Source organism: Zootermopsis nevadensis, unplaced genomic scaffold (genome assembly GCF_977971745.1).
Source record: "Zootermopsis nevadensis isolate Lab colony 2312 unplaced genomic scaffold, Znev_1.0 Znev_ptg000015l, whole genome shotgun sequence".
Lineage (NCBI taxonomy): Eukaryota > Metazoa > Arthropoda > Insecta > Blattodea > Termopsidae > Zootermopsis > Zootermopsis nevadensis.
In genome coordinates, this window is record NW_028259147.1 from 2,267,660 (window position 1) to 2,285,520 (window position 17,861).

Consider the following 17,861-nt stretch of genomic DNA (forward strand, 5'->3'; position numbering starts at 1 on the left):
AGCTTTAGAATGGAAATGAAGACGAGGAAGAACTAATGCCCCAATAGATGGAATTTCTGCTCCTTTCTTTTGCTCTTAGAATTCTGCTGGAATAATTCAACTGAAGAAATCGATACGACATTTTCGATAATCGATATATAGATGAAAGCGTATTGAAAACTGATGGGCCTATATGAGAGATTCTGCTGTACATTTGACGCAATTTATAATAGTTAGTTGTGGGTGTTCGAAATATTTTTGTGATATTTTTTTTTAAAAAATAAAAATGTTGAGAAGTGAAATATTACATACGTTTCACCTAAGAAATACTTTAAAATTTAATTAAATAATTAATTTAGAGATGATAAAGTTGCGTCATATTGTGATAAATATATATTTGTTTTAAATCTTGTCAGTCTAATCACAATAAAATTCTATTAAATATTAAAATATTACTATAATTAACATTTAAATATTTAAAATATATTAAATGATGTTCTCTATCGAAATGTTCGATTTACATTAGAACATAACTTTTTACACGACATGTTTCAGTTCTAAAAGAACCATCTTCAGGTGTATAAAATTATATAAACTTAAATATAATTTCTTAAATGCAACTTTTAGTCAGATGTTTATCAGATTTCAAATGATGTTTTCTTCCAGATTTTATTGTATTTTTTAATATCGTATTCGAAGTTGTTCTGTATGTACGTCGTGCTTAACATGATTTTGTGTGGGTGAACGTTTTGTTGTTGTTTTTGTATCATCCAGAAATGAAGTTGTGGAGGAGTTACGTCCGTCTGGAAGTATTACCGTGTTTGAACTCTGACAAGATTTAAACAAATTAATTTAGAGTTGAACATGACTGCCTTTAGTTATGCCGCGCCTTGTATTCTTGTAGAAATTGACCTACGTCGATTTCTATTCCTGGTTCTTCGTAAATTATGAATCAGATCATTTGGTTGCCACGTGTCTCAGTACAGCGTAATTTTTTTTTCCTGTAAAATAATGATAACACAGTATTACAACAATTTCATGTTGTTAAATCCTGAAGACGAAGACAGTATGTTTCTCCGAAACGTCGGCATCTACCTATGAGTTGATACGTCGTCAAAAACCGCAGAATATAATTTTCACCGCTGTGATAACCTCATATCTTATTTATCTTTATTTTATAGAGTCTTTGTCCCATATGTGAACACTCAGAACATCAGTGGGATTCAGCAGTCCTTGGGAAACATCAGTATTCATTATCGGCGGGGCACGAGGTTTAAAATCTGCGCGACGTTGCGAACAGTGATCCTCGGAGAACCATGGACCTGAGTAGCGCTGTTATAATGGCCGGAAGTTATAGCATGCACCATACATCCGTGTTGGGTGCTAGGGGTGGGGAGATATAGTGCCGCTATGTTGTAATTTTTAGCTGCGATTTGTTACTGGTGCGATAAAAACAGAAACATGGGAATAGTTACCATGTAGGGTTTACAAAATATATACTGTAAAAACCCATTCAATCCAAAAACTCGAAATATGGCTGCAGTTTTTCTTCCTTTAACTTTCTTTAGATGTCTCTGTGGTGTACGCCAACGCGTGATCTGAATAAAGTGTAGGAGCGCGGCTGGGATATTTGGGCCCGTGTTATATAAGCTTAGTTATACATATGACAGGTTGATGAATAGGGGACAGAACGGAAGGCGGAAGTGGGAAGGAAAAACGAATAAGGCAGAAGAATGAAAGGAATCAGAATAGAGTAAGCGTGGAAGAAGAATTTTGAAACCGTTTTATATCCATCCTCTCTGGATTTTTATTTCGTGAGACGACAAGCCATTGTTTTCAAAATTTGTTATCTTTACCTCAGGGTCTAGGAGTATTTCTGGTTCGGGGCTTGAGCTTCCCGTCGCTTACGCGGTCAAATCAATTCTCTTCTTACTTTTGGTCTAGTTCTTTTATTCTTGCAGAGTATAATTGTTTATTTTAACCGTCTAATCACAATAAAATATTTTATTAAATATTAAAATATTAAAATATTATTACTATAATTAACATTTAATATTTAAAATATTTAATATATATTAAAATATATATTAAAATTAAAATGATGCTCTTTCTATCGAAATGTTCGATTTACAATTAGAGTATCATCATTTTAATTTTAATATATATTTTAATATATTTTAAATATTAAATGTTAATTATAGTAATAATATTTTAATATTTAATAAAATATTTTATTGTGATTAGACGGTTAAAATAAACAATTATAATCATCACAATATGACGCAACAATATCACCTCTTGCATAGTATATTATCAGAAGATTAATCTATCGGAGATTGTAATGTTCTCTTTTCTGTTCCGGTTAAAATGTCCATCTCTCCTAACTTGATCTCTTAAATTATTGTACATCCCCTAGCTGACCTTAAGGACCTCATCCTACTTGGAAGTCGCTACCTTTGCATGACAGGATAGCTCAGTACCATTGCCTCAGATGGCCGTAGTGACGAGTCTAGAATAAGATGGCTCTCTTTTTGATTTTTGTTCCGTGCTGTCTAGTAACAGTTCACCCACCAGGTGAAAGCCGTCTTCACTAATAAAATTATTATCCCCTGATATGGACAATGTTATCTTACCCTTCGTATTGTTTTTTTTTTTCTAAACTGTAAACTGATAACATTTTTACGTCCATGTATGGATGGAGTGAGAATGACCACGAAAAATCTCATTATAAAGGTCTTCGGGTAAAGATTTGATTGATTCATCTTCAAAACACGAAACAAGATAACTAGCCACTGAACATCGATCTTCGAATGGTTTTATACAAAAGAAAACTTCAGTATGTGTCGCGTAATTGCTCTCCCTTCCCCAAACTTCTCTCAATTACCCCAATTGCCATCCTTTCCCCTCAAGGTGCAAACATAAACTTGCCCTCCCTTCATGATTCTGTCTTAGTGCATCAAAGTCTCTCACAGGTGGAAACACTTCACTCAAAACCGTCTCTCAACCTAAGCGAGTCACAATATTGAAACAGTTCAAGATTACCGGAGCCTTTTTATTTCCGTGTGGAACCTTTTTGCAGAAAGACACTGACAGATCGAGTTTCCTTCTCCACTTCTAATGGTCCCCAGAATGCTCAACGAGTGGCAGGCATGTCAAGCGGTTTCCTAAGACTCTTTCCAATTCTTGTCGGCTCTTAGAGGCCAGGACACCCTGACGAGAAACTTCTCTAGCTGCCGAAACTTTCTCCCGGACCGCTGAGATAGGGTTCTGTTCCGACAGACCACTAACTGGACATGTCTGGGGCCACAAACCAATCCAAGAGCGTCCTCTGACACTTGTTATATACGTCACCTCCTGCGTACTAAACTCCCACAGCGTAAAACTTTGCAGTGTGCTTTGTCCAACTCCTAACAATTAATTACAAGTTCAAATGTCCTGGAAATTAATCACGCACAACTCTGATTCAGACAGGCGTGTTTGTTTAGCAACACTCGCCCATAATCCCTCGACCAGACAGGCTAGTGGTATTAAGGTTCTTACAAATCGCTTACGATCACAAATGAATCATCACCCTGACGATGGAGACGGTAAGCTTCGTTGAAACGTCACTCACTATCTACAAGACTACACGGTAGAAATCCCAGAAGAGAGTAAGTAATCTTCACACTTCTTGAAGTGATAATCTCAAATCCCAGGAAATGAAATACTGACAGAATAAATTTTATAGGAAATTAGAATCTAACGCTCTGAAATTAATTCGGATCACACGTTTCTCTTGATCAGTTCGGGATGTCCCAGGTTCGAATCATGTCCTGGAGTCTGTCCAGCCTCACTGGACTTTACTCGATCGCGAAGGCAAATTATGGATTAGCGTCTTAAAATATGTAAAGACTGCCTCTTCCCGAATTCGTTTTAATTTTAAAATTAAATTTCCTTTATTATTACGCGCTCAATAACTTAATGCGGTTAGAAAAAAAAACATTGTTAAATGAACCAAGAATGAATATAGAGATTATGTTGGTATGACGACAGTTCTGTAGATATTTATTCGTGAGGTAAGTGGTTAGGATATTTACCACATTAGAGGCTATCTCTGAGGTTTAATTGTTTCAGTTTTTCCGAAAGAATTACGTAATATCTTAAAATATTTCACTACTGGCCCCTTATAAATCATTATCATTTTATTACGTTACGTTTCTTTATGAATTGACAAGAAATGCTTCGTATTGAGGGCATTTATGGTTAACCCCCCCCTCCCCCCCACACCGTTCCTTGTTCCCCTTTCCAATATCGTATAAGTTCTTACTTTGCCGTCTATGTAATTACTGTTCAATGACTCTACCCTCATCTTCTTATCGTCTCCTTCTCTTCAATACTTTTTACAACCAGCTGGATCGCCTCTCATTCCACTTTCAATTTTCCCCTTTTATACCAGCTCGCTAATATTCCTTCGGGATGCAACCGCGGCCATTTCTAATTAAAAGCCACGACGCTCTGTGGCAGATGAATGTCCGGCTGATTACACCTGGTGATGCAACCCTCTGGCACTCTGGGCGCTACCTGACGAGAGGTGTCGCAGAGTGGAACATATGCTCTTGCACCACTTTTTCAAATTATAACTTTCAAAAAAAAAAAATTCTATCTCTTATTTTATGTGGTATGAAAATAAGGACATAGATCTGTATTTTAAGCTTGAATGATTCTGACTTCGGTGTGTTTTATGTGTAAAATTGTCTTTTTGAACTATGGCCATCGTGAAAATCATAAAATCGTCAAAATCGCCATGTTTCGAAACTTTATTTTGCTTCCTTCATCAGGTTGAGAAATGGAAAACCAATCTGTTTTGTCCCATGATTGAGCTGTGTTAAGTATTTATTTATTTGAATCTTGGTTTGTTTGTTTGTTTGTTTGTAATTCTTGCTAGCCTCGCAATCCGCACTGAAGCATACGAATGCAAATTTGTTTTCGTAAGTTCTTCTCAGAAGCACTCCTTTTTTTTTTCATTATGTTTCGCACGCCCGATTTTCCGTAGCGCATCTGTTCACATCTGCACTGCTTTAGTCAGCCTACATCTGTTGGTTCTCGTGTGGATTAAACCTACACTCAACGTCACATTACATTTTTCTCCTGCATACAAATTGCTCAGTTAGTATCGATTTCGTTCTGACAGTAGTGGAAAAGGAATGTTAACTCGCGAACGTGTCTGCGAACATTTGCAATTCTGAAGTTGATGGGACCAATCCCCCGAATATACGAGCATTTTTCACTCTGTATGATTAAAGCATACGAAGTCGTAAGTAAAGTGTTTGGGAAACATCCTGTAGGCCTTTTTTTCCCACCTCAAATTTGAGTATACGTTTCTTATTCCATTTGATTCGTTTTCTTCATCGTCGATCGACTGCTGACTGTGGTTTTGTGAGTTCAACACACAGCAGACACTTCTCCCCCACCGAAATTAAACTTTTCAGTCTGCATTCGTGTTTCTCTGGGACCATCATCCATTGTAACTTCATGTTCTCTTATTAACCCCGTAAAAAGAGCATTCTTTGCGTACTCCTCTGGAGTATGATGCGTGAAATCTATTCTGAATTGAGGGTTGCAGAACTGTAGGGGAAGCAGACTAATAATATTCATAACAGAACACGAAGCGATAACTATGAAAGTATTTTAACACCGAAATGAATGTACTTCAACTTTACAAAGCAACTCGAAACGCTAATTAACTAAGTCTCTAAGTAATTAATTCCGTGAACCAGAGTACTTTTTCAGAAGCCGATGATAGTTGCTCGGTTAGTCAAGAAATTTCATTACAGTGTTTACAACAGCCTCCCCTCCCCCGGGTTATCTCTGGTTGACGAGTGATTGATCAGTCTTAAATTACAGGGAGATGTAGATTAAATTTTATTACAGAACTAATACTGACTTGGGCTATTTGTGAAAATTAATTTATCTTCTAAGACAGATGATCCAGAAGTGGTTTGCCATTGCCTTCTTCTGTGTGTGAATGGAGTAATTGTTGGGATGCCACGGAGGAAAACTCCGTGTTGCCTAGACCACGGCCTTGCCCAACACAAGTTATAAATTCGGGCACCGAAATATATAAATATAAAAAGTGAACGCTGATATGGAGTACATGATTATTCAAATCCACTCTTAATGTAACAAACAACCTCCTTTACGTTTGAATAAACAAGTGTACCGTTCCCACGATATGGTAAAAATTTGGAAGTTATGTTTTGACTGTGGCGTCTGGCTGTGTCCTCTTTTGGAGTCAGGCGGCCGGCTTTGTGTTGCCATGAAGATCTTTTTATTTAATGTAATTTTCACAGAGATTTTATAAATGTTGTACTTTCAATGCGATTTGCAATAATTTGTATTATTGATCAACACGAAAAATATTCGTTCCCGTCTATTTTTACGGGTCGTGTGCTAATGATGTTTCAATAATTATGCGGTGAACGACGTTGCGGGAGTTACGTGAATTGTTAGGAACCTTAAAACGCTCAGCAGAACTTCATAACCTTTGTCTACCGTCGTCTCTTTCGTCTGGTTATATCAAAGCAAGAAAGAAACTTGCGTTCGACGAAGACACAGGACACACGAAGTACGACAAGAATTGAAATCTCTTTTCCCTTTACATTGCATTGTTTTGTTTCTGAAATTCCCGTTCTCAAAGATTGTTTGCTGCATAAAATTAAGTGTTGCTGTGGGCCGCTTGTGTTCGTATTTTTCCAACACTGTGCAAAGAATGCCAGTCGGATGCTGTCTCTAGGAGCGCTCGCATTTTCTCCGCTCCGCAGAATCATGTATCTGTATGGACCATGTTGGAGGCGTGGGTTTCGCCTTAGAGAGTCACGGAGCCGCGGTCGCTCCTAAGCTCTGCTATTGTCCGCCCTTTCTGTCAGCAACATTCTGGGTTCCATTACGGTTCATCCCGTGCAGTCGTGCACTGCCGCCTTGGTGTCACTTCTGTTGCTACAGTTACGTGATTTTATGTTGGCCTCTGACCTGCGCAAATTTAAATAAACGGATGTGTTTTGGGGGAAGAAATACAAGAGCTCCAATGTCGATAGCAGAAGGATAGGTATTAGCGGCGTAGTGGTAAGACTGTTTTGCGAGAAATTCTCGAATAATTACACTTATATTACTGTTGCACCACCAGATTCGTCATTGGCCGCTGTCGGTATTTTTCGGATGTGCACAGTTGTACTTTGTATCTTACTTAGAATTAAGTGATAAACATAGGAGTTCAACGTTTCAAAGCCCAGTGGTAATGATACGTACCATCTGCTTTAAAAGTCATTAACTCTGAATTTTTTATTTATGTGTTTCTTACTATTCTGTCTGTAAACAGCGTTAACCAGTTGATCTTTGTAATGGTGAGGAGTTGTGTTTTCTTCGCGGTACGGACTGAATTCTTAAATACGTAATATTTAGACGAGCTTTGACTTCAAAGGGTTAACCAGTTGATCGTTGTAATGGTGAGGAATTGTGTTTTCTTCGCGGTACGGACTGAATTCTTAAATATTATTTGGATTCTCTTTCGGACTCTTTGACTTTACTTCTGTTTGGTATTGCCACGCTGCGCTCCACACTTTAGCTTGTCTTACGCAACCGTCAGAAGACTGACCTACCGGAAATGGAAGTTTGTGAGTGTGCGCAGTCAGTACATAGGTCAACACAAAATAACAGTACTGTACATCTTTACCGACAGACAGGACAACCCACTACCGATTATTAGCAACTAACTCCACCCTCCTCCCTTTCAATCTCTCCAGAAACACAAGTCGGGGGAAGCTGTGTTCCAAGTCCCATATTACGTGACGGTGTTGGCGTGGTACCGAAGAAGGTGTTGTATTGTTAGGTGAGGTCACAGTTTATTACTAACGGAGGGGGCGGGGTCACTGTGGCACAATGAGACGAGATGTCGTGTTTCGCCGAGCGAAACAATGGCGCCCTACTTGGGGGTCACGTACAAGCCATATTCGCGTGGATTCGTGTCGTAATAACAGAGCGCAAAGCTGCTTGAAGCATGGCGTTCATTGCACGACCACAGAATGAACAAACTCGCAGAATTAACTGATCTCATTTTCGGTTTTCATTTTCATGCGTGCGTTGAACAGAGCGTATGAAAGAAAATCTATAATATGGAGGTTGTTCCTGTCTGACCCTCAATATATATTTTTTTTTTTTCATTATCGAAACTACGTGACAGATGTCTATAAAATTTCGGATAAGAATCGTGTACCAGAAGTTGTCGACTATTTTTAAAATATGTTCTTTAGGAAAGCTTAACCGTTTAACGCTGTATGGTAACTATATGCACCATTTCATTAAAAACTAGTTACTCTGCCGCTATATAATTATGGATTTCCTATGATTCTCACAATGTAAACAGCGATTATTTCCTTAAACAGCGTTAACCAGTTGATCTTCGTAATGGTGAAGAGGTGTGTTTTCTTCGCGGTACGGGCTGAACGTTTAAAAGCAGATACATGTGACGGTTTATTGAGTAGTTCAGTTCTGTTTAGTGTTATGCGTCTGTAATTCAGTGTACAATTTCGGATGTTGGACGTGATTCACGTCGAATGTTGGAATGTTGTTTCGGGGAACTTTGCAGCTGTCATCTTCAGGGTGAATATGTAAGGATACAGATAGATAGTTACACTAAAAGAATATTGCTAAGCTTACGATGGTTAATAGCTTTATTTGGTGCCGTACTTTACCAAAAGGGCCTCTAGAAAGACAGAATCCTTGGTATAATAAGTTTTAATGTTGAAAGAACTTTGTGTGGGTTGTATTTCGGTAGCAACCCTCGCCCACTTCACCGACTTACCCTTTCTAATCGTAGTATTCTTTACTTTGAGTCTGAAACATCGCGGAATCATGAATAGTTGCTCCTGAGTGCTAGAGTGTTAGATGATGTCTGCCTGCTTTCAGCGTCTCGATTTCCTTTTCGTCCATGTTTGCCGTTGTCGAAGGGCGTGTCAGATATAAAGGAAGGTCTCTGTGGTGAAATCGAGAGAAGTCAGATTCGAGAAGGGATTCCGTCATCGTCGAGACCAGCACGACAAAGAGGCTTGTTCGCCTGCGTAGGAATTTATGAAGCCGAATGTGCACAAGCTTTAGACCGGCGCGTATAAGCACGAATACTGGTCGAGTTTTATGATGTGTACTGAGTAGGATTTTGAATACAGAGATACTGCTCAGAAATGCGCATTGGTACACAGGCCAGTAGGCCCTAATGCAAAATTCATGTTAAGAGTTTGCAGAAATACATCTGTGAAATTGTTATTCAGCTGAAGTGTATGTCTGTGTAACTGGAGAGGACTGGGACGTACGAATTATTTCTTAAATACAGAGTGATCAGGAAGTTATGTAACCTTTCTTATACATATCGTATTTTTTTTTTAAATTTACATCATAAAACAGTAAAACAGTATTACATTAAGCTTTCAAAATGTTCACCGCGTTTTTAATCGGCTCGAAATATGTTGAATTACGACCGACAATAAATATTTTAATATGGGTTTAGATTCTTTCTAACCATTCTGTGTATGTCGGTGTATTTTAACCACGCGTTGGTTTACACATGGAGCAGAGATTAATGGTGTTTGGAAACCGAATGCCCAGAATATTTGGACCAAAAAGGAATAAAATGATAGGATATTTTTTTAAAAAAAAACTATATAATGAGAAGATTCATAAATTGTAATGTTCGCTAAATATTATTATTATGATGAACCCAAGGAGCATAATATGGTCATGGTACGTAGCACGCATTTTGAGATGAGAAATGTACACACATAATTTTTATTCCTAAATCCTTAAAGGAACAGATTCTTGGGGAGACAGAGACGTGGATTGGAGTAGTATATTAAATGAATCTTAAACAAACTGGGTGACGAATTCTTAAGTGGATTAAACTGGCTCAGGATAGGGTCCGGTGGTGACCACTTGTGACCATGGTAACTAATCCTTATGTTCGGTAAGAGGCCGGTAATTTTTGACCCTGTGACGAAATACCAGCTTCTGAAGAAGGACTCTGCTTATGTGTAATTAGTTAGTTAGTTGCCACGTGTGTGTGGGAGAAGCAGGGTTTGTAGTTTAGTATCGAGCAGCCCAAAATATGGCCCAGTGAAGTGATCTTGTAACGTGGTGATGAAAATTCGTGTTTCGTTAAATCAAATAATTAGTTTTGGCTAGTTATGCTTTCATTAGCTTTTCAAGAACGGGTCTGCGCTTATGGTTAGTTCGTTTACCACGTATACCATTACTCATTTCTCTCACACGAAATGTAAAGTTTGTCGTATTAAGAGAGTTTACGTGTAACAAAGTCAGGATTTCTCCTTATCTGGTCTCTCATTTCTCATGTTAAGTTGACATGTCAGCTCTTAAAGACGTTTCCTGCTATCGTGAGATTATCAAGTTATACAATAAATATTAATCTCGAAAAAGTTGTATAACCTTAGGTCATGGTCTTTCATCTTTTTGCGCTGTGTAATATTCTGGCTGTATACCAACGCTTCTGAGGAGCATACTGCCTCCGTCCTCGTGGCTGAACGGACGTTTCGAAGGAACATATATGTAACATGAAAAAAAACGAGGATAAATGGGTATCAGCCTGACGTTGACCGGATTTAAGAATAAATGGAGCTTTACCTCCACGTTACATCTTAAGCACAGAGACAATTTCGCCATCATCTTTCCTTCGAAACAGCAATGAGAAACTTCCTTACCATAAGAAAGGAAATCTCACTTGGAAACAAGTTCATATTTTATATTTGTTATCACATTTTGAAGTACTTTGTGGAGTGTGTAAAGACGGCAAAGTCCTCTTCCTGAAGCCGTCTCGTTAAACATTTCTGGTCCATTTACCGGAACGCAAAATAACTGCCGGAGTTTCTCTGTCAGCCCCGTCAAAGTGTCTTCACGTATTTGTCTTTTAAAAACGTTCTTCTTTAGAAACGTTACACAGTGTTAACAAAGTCTTTCTCTGTAATGAGGAGACTGCCGTTTCAAATGTTTTCCTTATTTGCAGCAGCATAAATGTCACATCTGCATGTAATACCACGGAAGACATTTATGCGTAATCCATGTTTTTTTAACAAAATTTTCCTTAGGTGTTGATATCTTATTTTAAACTAAATTAATACTGAGTTATGTTGCGTAATGTACTACATTTTGTATGATTCTCGGTTTAAACAGCGATCATTTCCTTAAACAGCGTTAACTAGTTGATCTTTGTAATGGTGAAGTTCTGTGTTTTCTTCGCGGTACGGACTGAATTCTTAAATAACATTTAGGCGAGCTTCGGCTTTAAAGCAGATTTTTTGTTGTTTTGGAAGGAGGGGTAATAATGCCGTGTGATCTTGTAGGAACTTACTGCCTCCATCTTCAGATTGTGCATTTCAAAACACCCCACTGTTTCAGGTCTGTCGTGCCTTCTATGGGGATAATCATGATAAGAGGATGTGTTATATGGAAACATTAATGTGGATTCTGTACGATGACGCATTGTTTATCATAGGACATGTTCTAAATCTTGGAGCAGTCCGCTGGTCCAGGCGTCCGACATCAATTTGTCTGTGGGAGGAAAACCCAGCCTCTAGGGAAATTGTGGGGCCGTATGTCATGTTGGCAGCCCCTCCTTCGCCATCTTCTTAGGGTTGCAGGGGATTCCTTGTGGATGGAACTCGAAGGCATGGGCTGACGGACATGCAGACAGATGGCAGTGCTGTCTTTTTATGAAGTTGCCGTGGTAACAAAAACAACTTTGTTGGGGGGTCTCTGATGTTATTACAGGGCTCAGCATTGTCAGCGATTAAAACTATTTTCGCAACATTAAATTTAATGGTAAAAAATTATGGCTGAGATGTGAGGCTTTCACGGTGATGAGTATGAAGATTGCTGTCTTCTGGAATGTGGCCCCGTGTAGTCTGGTAGATATCTGAAAACACAAATATTAAAACACGTACTTTCAAATGTTTAATTCTATTTAAAATGGTAATATATCAGATTCTGACTACGGTGTGTTGCGCCGTGTGCTCATTTCCGTTGTCCACGACACACCGGCGCCTCTCCTGAGCCATGTTAATCCAATCCACATCATGAATCATATTTATGTAAAATTCATTTTAATATTATCCTCTCACCTACTCATACGGCTTCTGTGTTGTCTCTTCCTTTCAGGTTTTCGTTCTAAAATTGTGTTCGCTATCTCCCCATGCGTGCTGTACGCCTCACCCACCATATATTTGCTGATTTGGTCATACTAATAGTATTTTGTGAAGTTTGTGAATTATGAAGTTTCTCACCGTGAAATTTCCTTCACCATTCTGTTACTTAGTCCGTCTTACCTCCAAATATTCTACTCGCCTGCCCATTGACGAATGTCTGAAAATTCTACTTATATTTTAGACCTGCGTTTGTGTTGACTGTAGCAGCTCGGAGTCTGTTGAACCAAATGACTCTGGGACGAGGCACTTTAATTAACTTAACGTATACTTTTATAATTTTCTATTGAATTGGAACTCATTAGTTGTTTCGTTTGCATAATGGCCCATTGTACCGTACTGGTAGATCGGACTCAGTGGATGCATCCGTTACAAAATTTGACTTCTCCACCCCCCTCAACTCAACTAATTGATTTGATTGACTATTTTAATTTAACATTCTGCCTTTTCTTCAATTCGTCGTAATTCCTGAGCCGGTTTAAATTATCTTACAACAGTTATATTTTCTCTTTCTCGCTTTCTTGACGTTGGTTGCCAAATGAAGTTGTGCCACGTTATTCGCTAATTATCTTTGGTTACACGTGAATGGCAAACGCAATTTCTCCTAACATCTTCCTCGTTCGTCGAACAAGAAATTCAGAAAATTATCTTAAGTCAAGTACCTTGCATGGGCTTACAAATATTTATTATGACAATCAAATTAAGGAGGACACGGACTGGGCATGTAGCGCGCGTGTCGAATTTCACAAATGCCTACACAATTTTAATACATAACCTGAAGAGAAGAGACCGCTTAGAAGATATATGAGTAGATGGGTGATAATATTAAAGTTGATCTCAAGGATATAGAATTGTAGGAGCATCACATGTTGCCGTTCAATATATTTTTTATTTGTAGTGTTCTGTCTGACGACAGGTCCATATGAACAGGATCCTTCCATCCTTTTCTCGGACTGGGACCTGTTCATATACGTTCTTGGCAGATGATCCAGAAGTGGTTTGCCATTGCCTTCTTCTGTGTGTGAGTGGAGTAATTGTTGGGATGCCACGGAGAAACCGGGGAAGCCCCCGGAGGAAAACTCCGTGATGCCTAGACCACGGCCTTGCCCAACACAAGTTATAAATTTGAGCACCACCGGGAATTGAACCCGGGACCCCAGGCTTACAAGGCTAGTGTTCTGACCCTAGACCACCGTGGCGAAGTTCAATATATAACACGCTTTAATTATTCCGGACGCTCTTAGTTCGAATCTCGCCCCAGAAAATGGTTTTATTTATTGTAAATATTCGTTTCTTGCGTTAGTCACTCTTACAAAACGCTGGGGATATCCTAAAGTAGGCCCCGACAGCTTCCTTGGGTCGTAGTACGCAAGACAGTGCTAAGTTCCGGTGACGTGCCCACACATTCATCAGGTCATGTTTGCTACAGTACCTAAGCTTTTAAATTTTATCCATTTGTCTAGACTTTTATGTAGTCTGCTTACTGCGCTGTCTGTCTTAAACTCGCTTATTTTGTTTTATTTTACTGTTTCTGAGCTTATTTCCACATCTTGTGTCGGTTTTTTCATCACATTCGCATTTTAAAATCTTGTTTCGTGTTGTCTTATACAATTTTTATCTGTGGTGTTCATGACATAGTTTACATCTCTGTTTAAGACCATTTACTTATACTAAGCTCGCACATATTTTATTTTTCTAAACTGCTTTGCATATACGTACACACAGATGTATAAATCGGTTACCATGGTTATGGATTTTGCAGGCGTATTCTGCCCTAAAAAAACAATGTTCTTTTTAGAGGCAGACAAATAGTTGCTCACATATGGTGATGTTCAACCGTTGAGGAAATTTCGTCGTAAAAAACAGGGCGGGGTGTAAATTGTTGTATTTTTCTCTTTGAGTTTAGGCTACAGCAAGAATAAATGGAACACTGTAACTAGGAAAGTGAAATCTGGCATGGAGATTTTTCTCAAACGTAGCTTCAAATTAAAAATTGTACATTGCACTAGTGAAGATTATCGATCTTGATGAGGGAGAGAATGTTTTTGTTGTATGTGACAAACATATGAACTATTAGAACTCTTACGGGCTGTTTATATTCCCTTATTAAAGCCAAAGAGAGAGAGAGAAAGAGGAAATTGGTGGGGGAGAAGTGAGAGACACTTCGATATCTGGGGGGGAGAAAGAGCATCTTATAGCTAGAAGGTCCCCAGGCAATGCCCGCTCGTCCTTCTGTTAAGGATAAAGTAAGAAATTGTAAATAGCATTTAAGAATTCGGTCCGTACCACAAAGAAAACACAACACTTCACCATTACAAAGATCAACTGGTTAAGGGAATAATTGCTGCTTACAGTGAGAATCATACGAAATTCATAAATAAAAGATACAAAGTTACTGATTATTAAATCATCCTGTATATATAGTTAACATTCGGCTTTATAGGGTTTAAAGTTAAACAGCTAAAAAGCTTTTAGAAGCATTTCGAGTCGACGTTAAATATTTCAGGACAGAAATTTTATGCATGATTTACAGCGGATGAAATATATTAATAAGAGGATTATATTGATTGTTATGGCTCTCACTATGTTATGCAGATACCAATTTTCATGCCTGGTATCATTATCAATTATTCACAAGTGCTGATCATTCTATTAATTAGTACGAGAGTTAATTATTATGTGGCAGAATTTGTCAACTTCACCACGAAACTTCTACAAAATGGAGTTTGGCACATGTTAACTATTAGTGATGTAACGGATTATTGTGTTCAGCTGGTCCTTTTATTGAAAATGATAATGAAAATTAAGAACGCGACTTGTAGTTTAATGCTGTATTTCAACATTATTAATTAGATAATAGCTAGTTATAGTGTAATTATTATTAACTATGTGTCTTTATACTTGAGTTCTTCATGTTAACAGACGTGAAAATCGGGAATAGAATATCGTAGTGTGTGATACAGAGTCGAGAAGCTGTGAAGATGTGTTTTACGCATACAGTAGTGAACAATGAAAATAAATATAAAAAATATGAGTAGGAGAATAGAAGTCAATGGGCAAGTGGAATGTAATCACCTATAACCATAATTATAACCATCGTGACCATGAGCTAAGAAAAAAATATATAAGAATCATCAGGTAACCAACAAACAACATGAATTTAGTATGGTGATGGAGACCTCCAGTTACCGAAACGTCCTCTTTGAAAAAAGTGCCACAGACGATAAACAACGAACAGAAACATTTAGACTAGAACCTAGTGTGCCTTTGAATGTTTCTGTAATCAGAGAGACGTATTTTCACACCCATACAAAACATGAGATAAAATTATAGTTGTATATACTTAAAACTTTACTTTTTTATATCAGACTGGTGGACACAAGATCTTGGAACAACACAGTTGCGAGAATTTTCCAAATTTAATTTAAACATGTATGTTCGTTACCGTATTCACATGAGATAGTCACCGGTCACTGTTCTGAGTCAGATAAATCAGATCCACACCCGGCCTCCTTTTCTCCTCTGATAAACTTTAACATCCATGAGATGATAAAGTCGCGTCATATTGTGATAAATATATATTTGTTTAAATCTAGTCAGTCTAATCACAATAAAATTCCTATTAAATATTATTAAAATATTACTATAATTAACATTTAAATATTTAAAATATATTAAATGATGTTCTCTATCGAAATGTTCGATTTACATTAGATCATCACTTTTTTACACGGCAAGTTTCAGTTCTAAAAGAACCATCCATGGATATTTTCCTTTCAGGTTTCCCAACCAAAATTTTGTGCGCACTCCTTATCATAGCCATGTATGCTACATGCCGCGCCTACCACGTCATCAGTTTTAGGTCCAGATATTATTCTCAGCACCCTGTTCTCTAGCGTCCTTAATCTGTGACCTTAACTTTATGTGACAGACCGTGTTTAACACCCGTACAAAACAACGTGTTAACATTACGTATTTGTGTATTTTACACTTTACGTTTTACGTAGCAGGTGGGAAGACAAATATTAACATTATACGCCCTGTGCTGCGTTCAGAGTACAATCCAGAGATCTATATAATGTAAAGACGCATTCTGGGAACACAATGCATTATGACAGCTTCACCTCCATGCATGAATACGGAGTTTGTCTTATACTTTAGTACGTACTCAGAAACGGCATGGAACTGGCAGTAGCAACGCGGGTTGCATTGTCAGGATAAACTATGCCTATTGTCGGCCTTATCCCATTATACCCTAAAAGCCCTGCCTGCTCCCCACCCAACCCCCCCCCCTCCCCCACTCCTGTAACCAATTAGTGCAGCTTCAATATGGCGACCTCCCACTCTCCCGGTTAATATTCACGTCGTGAAACACTCATGTAGAATTGTTTCTTATGCGCAGTTGCGTCTGTGGGTTGCTGTCTCGTGTCGCCGTTTTGAAATCTTCCTACAAAGAATTCTGCTGATAATGTATTGCGGTATATTACTCCGAGGGGGGGGGGGGGGGCGTGAAGTGGATGTTATCAAGGAGAATATTCAGAAATAATAAATTTGAAGTAATCCCTCTCTGTTATTATAATATAATAGCCAGTGTCCGTCACGCTTGGTTGTCTGTAAGATGCGAGAAAAGTTAAGTCCTGACGGTGGCGACTCTTGGCAATGAATGCAAACGAGGGTATAGTGGCGCCTATGGCGGGGTATGGCCGAACCTTCGTTTAACTATTTGAAGCCGGAGAGAGAGAGAGGAAGAGGAAATTGGTGGGGGGAAGTGAGAGACACTTCGATATCTGGGGGGGAGAAAGAGCATCTTATAGCTAGAAGGTCCCCAGGCAATGCCCGCTCGTCCTTCTGTTAAGAATAAAGTAAGAGTGAAGGCGTTAGTGTGATTATTGGCATAAAAGACGGAATTTTGAAATTTTGTATTAGCGAAAGCTGAGGCTATTAATTTGGAAGTTTAATACATAATTTAGAAGTTCCTACTGAGGGGAGGGGGGTAAATTTTGACGGCGTTAAGGGGTGGTAAATTTTGATTAATTTAAATCGGGAGGGCTGCATGAGAAGCTTGCAGTGGCAACTTGGAACTTGGGAACCATCTCAGCATTTGCTTGAAGACAGAGGAAAACCAAGGATAACCTGTGTCGAGATGGCACCTTCATTTAAGGAAGTGATGCGTCTCTTAAATGTTGAGTCCGTACCGCGAAGAAAACACAACACCTCACCGTTGAAAAGATCAACTGGTTAACGTTGATTAAGGAAATAATCGTTGTTTATTGTGAGAATCGTGTGAATTCGATTAAGTAGAGCGTAAAAAGCAAAACTGTTGAATGTTAAGTCAGGTGCTACAGACATTTAACACTAGGCGTTAATGGGCTATGTAAAATATTTATTTGGAGCAATTCGGGTGTGCTACGAAGTGCATGAGATAGGTGGTATACGCGCTTGTACACGTGTTTGCAATGTACAGAGACCTGTAAAATGCCTCAAACGCTCTGTTATGGTAAACCAACACACACACTCTTCCTGTTACCTGCTCTGTTCCAGAGGGGTCATTAAAAGTGCATTAGTTTAATGGACGAGTTAGTAATGACTTCTTTTCACGAACAGATGCGGTCACAGTCATGGTTTTTTCTCCGACAATTACAAGTT

The 17,861-nt window shown here is 38.5% G+C and overlaps 1 protein-coding gene and 1 long non-coding RNA gene across 10 annotated transcripts in view; one reads left to right on the plus strand and one right to left on the minus strand.

Moving 5' to 3' along the window:
- The window catches only part of LOC110833551 (neurotrimin), a 524,202-nt gene that overhangs the window by 270,945 nt on the left and 235,396 nt on the right, over window positions 1–17,861 (plus strand). The gene's annotated exons all lie outside the window — the stretch shown is intronic.
- The window catches only part of LOC110833552 (uncharacterized), a 267,341-nt gene continuing 257,235 nt past the window's right edge, over window positions 7,756–17,861 (minus strand). For 2 of the 3 annotated variants that reach the window (XR_015535225.1, XR_015535227.1), the window contains exon 4: window positions 7,756–11,929. This is a non-coding gene — a long non-coding RNA (uncharacterized LOC110833552). The remainder of the gene's footprint in view (window positions 11,930–17,861) is intronic. The other variant, XR_015535223.1, reaches the window with a different exon arrangement.